This window comes from Lepisma saccharinum, chromosome 4 (genome assembly GCF_977018435.1).
Source record: "Lepisma saccharinum chromosome 4, izLepSacc3.1, whole genome shotgun sequence".
In the NCBI taxonomy this organism is placed as follows: domain Eukaryota; kingdom Metazoa; phylum Arthropoda; class Insecta; order Zygentoma; family Lepismatidae; genus Lepisma; species Lepisma saccharinum.
This window is the reverse complement of record NC_139232.1, coordinates 60,017,387-60,025,818: the sequence shown is the minus strand read 5'-3', so window position 1 is coordinate 60,025,818 and position 8,432 is coordinate 60,017,387.

The following is an 8,432-nucleotide window of genomic DNA, read 5'->3' as shown; positions in this document are numbered from 1 at the left end:
TTTGGCACAAACCGCCTATTAGCGATTTCCTGCCAGAGGTCCTAGTTGGTAGCAGTTCATTTTACTCAAAGAAAGCCTTCACTTTAGTAACACTCTTCTTTTTCTGATACCATGTCTCTAAAGTCTAAGCACGTGTGTGTTTTGCTATGTGAAAATTTGTTTACTTTTTAAGTCTGTACTTGTTTACGTTACGATTTTGTGTTTCCGTGCAAAGCTGTACAACCCAGAAGTGTCCATGACTGTACAGCCAACGGCAAAGATAATAGTAGGCAAATTGTCCATTACTTTTCGTAAGTTTTAGACGTATCCCATTGTGTTCATTGTCCACGCCGTGTTAAATGAAATTAGCGATGGGGGAAATATTAAAGAATAAGATCTCAATTTCAAGGAACTGAGAAGTGGAGAAAATTTGGATAAATCTTATAAATTTGAACATTTCATGTTCTTAGTGGTATAATCGCAGGAAAATTTTTAAATCTTACGCGGAAAATTTTATCTTGCTCTGAACTCAGTCAAAATGCATTTCACACCGATCTAATACATTCTCTAATGCATTCTAAAATGTTATTGAATGTTTAATGTCGATAATTTGATCAATGCATCAATTCTTGACGGTGAGACAATATTTTCTGCAACTACTACTCTCCTCTCATCCCAGTCTCTTTCTGTTCTTCTCCTCTCCTTCTCCAGCTTCTAACCCCTCCTTCACCTCTGCTACTTTCTCATATTGCCTCCCCTACTGTTCTCGCCTCTTGTCTCCATCCCACTCTTCTCCACTCCTCTTATCTCCTCTCCTGTCTTCGATTTACAACTCCACTTCCCTTCGTACTTCTCTTTCTCTCTATTTTATTTTACTCTACTCTCCACTCCCCTCTTCTCGTCTCATCCTCTCCACTCATCTCGTTTTCCTTCTCCTGTTTGCACCAATTTCCTCATCTCTCCTCGCATCTTTTTCCATTCTTCTCACTACTTCTATCCTCTTTTATCCTCTCCTCTACTTTTCCTCTTCTCCTTTCGCTTTCTATTTTCTCCTCTCCTTTGTCCCCTCTCGTTTCCTCTCTCCTCTTTTCCTTTGCGTAGACTCATCAGCGATGAAATACTAGAATATCGTTTTTCTTTCTTTCAGAAATAATTTTGTCATTTGCGATATAGTGCTGATATCTTTAATAGTTTTATACAATAATAATTGATTTTATTCCTTTAGCATATTTCATAAATATCTATTGTGCATGTGGCAACCCTGAAATTAAGCCTAAATCTACACGCAAGCAACGCACCAACGCCTTTTGTAAGTTGGGTTGCCTAGTTTAAAATGTTGCTGTCCAAAGTCTTTTGAGAGACGCTGTACAAGGCTTAGGGTGAGTTTAACCCAGCTTGAAATTATGTCGGAACTAATTTTGATACCTTCAATGTTTTTAGATAATAGTTCATTTCGGAAATAAACCTGCAATGTTGGAAAGCGGACAAACCGAACGTAGTCTTCTTTGTTTGGCACACACCGCCTATTAGCGATTTCCTGCCAGAGGTCCTAGTTGGTAGCAGTTCATTTTACTCAAAGAAAGCCTTCACTTTAGTAACACTCTTCTTTTTCTGATACCATGTCTCTAAAGTCTAAACACGTGCGTGTTTTGCTATGTGAAAGTTTGTTTACTTTTGAAGTCTGTATTTGTTTACGTTACGATTTTGTGTTTCCGTGCAAAGCTGTACAAGATGCACATGACGTCAGTCCGTGGTTCGTAAAGTAGAGACGAGAGGTACATCGGAAATGAGATATCCACACGTTGTAATTGTTTATAAAGAGTATTGCGATGTTGTTGCCGAAGTGGGCAATGGAGAAATAAATGTGTGATTGATTGTGTAGGTTCTCCACACTGACAGGAAGTTACCGGCACTGTATATGAACTGGTGTGTATAACGACGTGACCGGTACGGGTGCATGCGCATGGTAAACACTAATACTGCACCGGGTAAATTCATGTTTTGAAACCAAGGACGGTTGTTTCCGACTTGTGCATGCCACTTGTAGGTAGTGGTATTTTGTAGTTGTTGGATGCACCAATCGTCTCATTGTTTTTCTAATTTGATTTTGACCCGTGGGTGGGCGCATCGGGGTAACATGTTCTTTCGTTCTCGCTTGTTTAGCCATGACATGGACGCGATCTTGAAATTGATTGAGTTCACTTGCGCTTGGTAGCGCTTGAAGTACACTCAATGCGTCCGTGAGAATTAAAGAGTGATCGAGTCGTAATTGCAGGTCAAGTTGTAACGCTTTAAACATAGCATAACATTCTGCCGAGAAGATAGACATATCTGGTGGGAGGGAAAATGTCGAGTGATGTTATGTGATGGTATGTAAGAAGCACATCCCACTCAGTCTGCAGACTTCGACCCGTCAGAATAAATAAAATTTGATGCGGGCCACAATGTTCGATAATTTTCGTGTCTGCCATGATCTTCATAATGTATCAGACAAACCGATCGAATCCCCAAAAAAAATTAAGAAAAAATGACATCCTATCTACAGAAACCAACCACTTCAAGAAATGTGTTTGTTTTTTCACTATAAAAAGAAAGAAAAGATAACAACGTTTACACTCTTCAGAATTGAGATCCTGTTATCACTTGCAATATTGTGTTATCGTCTTTCTAAAAATTAAGAACGCCCCTATCGCCGTCCGTGTGAATCCGTCTGAAGTCAACAGTTAATACATTAACTCGTGGTTGCTGTATATTAATATTATAACACTTTTACATTTTTCTAAAATTTCGGTAATAAAATATTAAACTTCTTGAATAAAACAGCATATTTCAAGTAGCAGTATGTAAATAATATACAGGGTGCGGCAAAAGTAACGCTCTTTTCTAAACAGTGAAGTATGAAGCGAATATTATCGAGAATGTTTAATTGTAAATCACCTGTTGAGTTAAGATTTTAATAATGATTGTTTTTAGATCCCCTAGGTAAAATGGTCTATGTAGTTGAGTTGTCATGTAGATTACCATACCTAACGCAGCACTATATATTTTTGTGGGGGTTGTCTTTAAATATCTTCTTAATCAAAACACGTTGTCATCTTTCTGAGAGTTAGTGGTGTGAAACTAATATATTTGATTGATTTGGTTTATTTTACTTCGCTTTTCTGTCACTTTTGGCTAATCGCGAAGATGTGGATGAGTGATGACATGATGATCTTCATGAAGGGATGCAATGAATACCCATGCCCAGGCCAGGATTCGAACCCGGGACCCTTGACGTTGTGGCATGGTGTGCTAACCACTCCACCACAGAGGTCGGCCAGTTCCTTTTCGAGACATACATACGCGATACAGAAACGCGTAAGTGAGAATTTTGATTATTAAGTATATTTACATTTATGAAATAACGAATCGAAAGTGTAAATTCAGCAATGATCTCGCAAGTAAATATCCAGCTTTTAAAGGATGGAAGAAACGAATATGAGGTAAAGTGTAAGGTGGCTGTCACCCTTGCTGTTGAAAGAGTGCTAGAAATGTTTATGGCATTAAAATCATATTTCTTGACCCAATCTAACCCATACGTGAACGGAATATGGCCTTCCTAAGGTTTGCGATTGTTGGTTGGTTGTTTTGGTGTTTTAAGTCCACTTTATGCACAGTAAGGTTAATCGGGACTCGACTAGGGATGGCCAGATCCGGATCCTGGCGGATCCGAAATCCGGATCCGGTTGGTTCCGGATGGATCCGGATCCTAAAATTTTTCGGATCCGGAGTTTTCAGATCCGGATCCGGATCCGGTACTTTTGGATCCGGATCCAGAACTTTCGGATCCGGATCCGGTATTTTTGGATCCGGATCCAGAACTTTCGGATCCGGATCCGGTACTTTCGGATCCGGATCCGGTACTTTCGGATCCGGATCCGTTTTGCCATCCCACATGCGCTTCTTGGGAAAGTAAGAATGTGCTTATAACATATTGTTACCCGCTAATATATATATATATATATATATATATATATATATATATATATATATATATATATATATATATATATATATATATATATAGTGTGTGTGCGTGCGCGTGCGCGATTTGTAATTAATTAATACAAAGGAGATCTAAGTCTCCCCCTCCGATTTGCATGAAACTTGGCAGGTGTATAGAGGTCCCCCCTCAAATGTCAAGATGAGGAGAAATTGAAGTGGGGATCTGACCCCGAAACCACCCTAAATATGGCATAGGAAGAAACAGGGGGCATAGGGCCTCTCTATACACCTGTCAAATTTCATGGAAATCGAATGGGGACACAGGGGTCAGATGATCCCCACGTCAATTTGTCCTCATCTTGACATTTGAGACGGGTTTTGCCCCCTAAAAAAGTTTTTTAGCCGAAACAAAAAAACACGTATTTCTTCCTTTGGGCCCCTCTATACACCTGCGAAGTTTCATGAAAATCGGAGGGGGACACAGGGGTCAGATCCCCACTTCAATTTGTCCTCATCTTGACAATTGAGTGGGTTTTGCCCTGTAAAACAGTTTTTTTAGCTGAAACAAAAAAAAAGTATTTCTTCCTTTTGGCCCCACTATACACCTGCCAAGTTTCATGGAAATCGGAGGGGGACACATAGGTCAAATGCCCACTTAAATTTGTCCTCATATTGAAATTTGAGGGGGGTTGCCCCCTAAAACAGTTTTTTAGCCGAAACAAAACAAACACGTATTTCTTCATTTGGGCCCGTTTATACACACACCTGCCAAGTATAATGGAAATTGGAGGGGGACACAGGGGTCAGATCCTCACTTCAATTTATCCTCATCTTGACATTTGAGGGGGTTTTGCCCTGTAAACCCGTTTTTTAGCTGAAACAAAAAAAAAAAAGAATTTCTTCCATTGGGCCCCACTATACACCTGCCAAGTTTCATGGAAATCGGAGGGACACAGGGGTCAGATCCTCACTTCAATTTGTCCTCATCTTGACATTTGAGGGGGTTTTGCCCTGTAAACCCGTTTTTTAGCTGAAACAAAAAAACACGTATTTCTTCCATTGGGCCCCACTATACACCTGCCAAGTTTCATGGAAATTGGAGGGGGACACTTAGATAACCTCCCTTGTTAGTCTTACACTTTGTAATTATATAACACTGCATATATTATAATGTTCTATTTTAATTTGTAAAACTGTAACTGTAGAACAATTGTATAATTTTTGTATAGCATTTCTATCTTGTTATATGTGTTAACATTTATGTGTGTTTTCATTTCCAATACATTGGAATGAATACATATTCGTTTCAATGGCGTTTACAAAATCACCTCTGACATTTTATGTTAAACAAGTAAGATTTTTTTGTGCACGAGTGTGTTAGCCGATGCGTAGCAAAGTATTTTAGGAACAACACTTGAAAAAAATTCTTGTAGGACTAACTAATGAAAAATTTCTTTGTAATCAAAGATCATAATACCTTTTAAGGTGTGGTAATATTATAATGGGATTGAGATATGAAACTCTCGGATCCGGATTTTCGGATCCGGAACTTTCGGATCCGGAACCGGATCCAGATCCGAAACTTTCAGACCCGGATCCGGATCCGAAATTTTTGGATCCGGAACTTTCGGATCCGGATCCAGATCCGAAATTTTCGGATCCGGATCCAGATCCGGAATTTTCGGATCCGGATCCAGATCCGTAACTTTTGGATCCGGATCCGTTTGGCCATCCCTAGACTCGACCTATAGTGTGCCTCCACTGGGTATCGAACCCGGAACCCTTTGATTCCAAGGTGACGACGCTACCATTGCGCCATGGTTTGCGATTGTTTCTAGTGGTGTACAAATTCGGAGAGATAAAACTAGTGGCACAAGATTCAAAAGAGAGAACATTTCTGCACGTTTACTGAAAATTGGAGCCCATTCCAAATAATGACATGGGTGCAGGGAAGATATTATTAAAAAGTTACGTTTAGGCCATATTGGGTACATATCTACCCAATATGGCCTAGTCATATATTTTGTTCTTTCACATCAAAATATGCAACAAAAATTGTAAAGAAAGTACAACTTGTGTTGTTTTTATATGTAGATAAGTATATTGATACACTTACATTTAATTTACATCATGACGTGTGAGATTTTCACAAAGAAATAACAGTGTTTACAAACCAATAAACAAGGGAGTGACATGTCAGAATTTGCTACCAGAATTTGCCACAGTCTGGGCAAATGAAAGGTACTTTATCATCCTTAGTGAGTTCCACACACACTATACGTGAACATAAGAGTGACAAATGTCACGTTTGCGCATGTCATTCACGATATATTCATATGTAGGCCATATTTAGTACACCTTACATAGTTATTTTTTTCTTTCGTTATAAACAGTACTTTAGATTAAGGTCTAAACTAAATAGAGATAGAAACACCTATCACTTGGAAGATGTACTAAATAATAACTTGACTATGCATTAGATTACGTAGAACACAATCACTAGGTTCAGCTATTTCGCTTCTTTGTCCTCAAGTTATTGCACCATAGGTTCAGTCAACAGGTCATTTGTTGAATTAACCTTGTAACAACTGGGAACAGCAAATAGGCCATATTGAGTTCAGGTGCCTTACCTAAATTTTAATTCGGTTTTTTGGAAATAGGTTAAATTGAAGCTTACCTGTTACATTTGCAATCACTTACGGGAATATTTCATTCTAGTATCCAAGAAGTGGAAAAGGAGTAAAATTCTGTGTTTGAAATTAAAGGTATTAGTAGTTGGGATCGTCAAGTGTTATATAATAGATTAGGAGATTGCTTTCGTAAAATTATTGAAAAAGATCATCTGAAATGTATCTGTAAGCAAAGTGTTGGCAATAATTTTTATATTTGTTAAATTATGAGTAATGGCAAATATGTTGCCATTTTTTGCGGTGTCCTATTTTTTTAAGACTGTCCTCCTTATTCACCATGCTCTGTCGTCTTTTTTGAATGTATGTGTCTGGTCACCCCACCTCTGATCCATACCTAGGTACTTATATGTAGTTGCCCATGACTGGGATTGTTTAAGTTTTCCGACTTGTATGTCTCGTACATCTTACCATTGGTAGCGAAAATTTGTGCAAAAAAAGAAAGAAAAGAAGAAATATTTTTCTTTGAAGACATTCCTCCATTTAAAGGCATGTTCATGTGCCACTAGGTATAAAACAGTTGTCTTTATTAAAATGTACTGTATGTTTGTATATCGGGGTTCGGTTCCTGGGGTGGGTGATTGCAGGTGGGAACCCTCCAGTAGTGGGACATGTGCACATACGTCGTCATTTTTTACTGGCTACATTCCGATCTCAACATTACGTAGAAAAATAATAGTAAATTTCCTGTATTTCCATCAGGAGGATTCCCCCACTTTCTTTGTGAGTCCCTCTTGCGCAATTTACACTGGGCCTCAATTGCTGCACCCATTGTATTCGTCAGGTACGACTTTCTTTGTATTCTTTTAATCCGACATTGATATATTTCTTCCTTCTTGAGTTATTGTGCTATAAACATGGTGTCGAGGGCGATTTTCGCACCCCTGTCACACTCGAAAACAGTGCCGATTTCGACATTTTTTTCACGTGACATTTTTTCCTTGTTCTTGCTTGTCGAATCACCTCCCAAACGTTGTAACAGGTATTTTTGCAACACCCTGCTGTATAGTTTCACGTAAGGGTGGATTCAACTTTTGGTATGATTAGGCTTGGTATATATTCATAAGTGAAAATCCGGGACATTGCTGACCGGAAGCTTGTTGTTCCGGGGGGGGGGGGGGGGTGGCTGGAACCGACAAAAATGTGTGCATCCATTATCCTATTCTTTACGATTCTTAAAGAAAAAGAAACAGAAATCTACTTCGAAGTACGTAGCCTATATCATTGACAGAGGCGTACGCAGACAAGAGCAAAAATCTTTGATGAAAGTTCAGTCTGGAAAGAAAAACCTCATTTTATCTCACTCTTATTAGTGTTATTGCATTGAGGGTGTGTGCGCTTATTTCTATATGTACTGTATATACGTGTATATAATATATATATACATATTATTTAAATACATTACATAATCAATTTATCCTCCCATAACAAATCAATAACAAGAATGATATGAATTGTCTCTGAAATGTGCGTGCATCTTTTCTCTCTCTCTCTCTCTCTCTCTTCTCTCTCTCTTCTCTTTCTCTCTCTCTTCTCTCTCTCTCTCTCTCCCTCCTCTCTCTCTCTCTCTCTCTCTCTCTTCTCTCTCCTCTCTCATCTCTCTCTCTGATTGGCTCCGAGGGCAAACTCCCAGATAAAACTTTAAATCGAGGGGCAATTACCCCTCTGCAGGGTGCTCTTGGCCGTCTGGAAGAAATAATGCCAAGACAGACGTAAAAACTAATGCCGTCTGTGTGAGTATCCTTTTGTCCTGCTACTCTTAGATTCTGCTAGTCTTGCTTT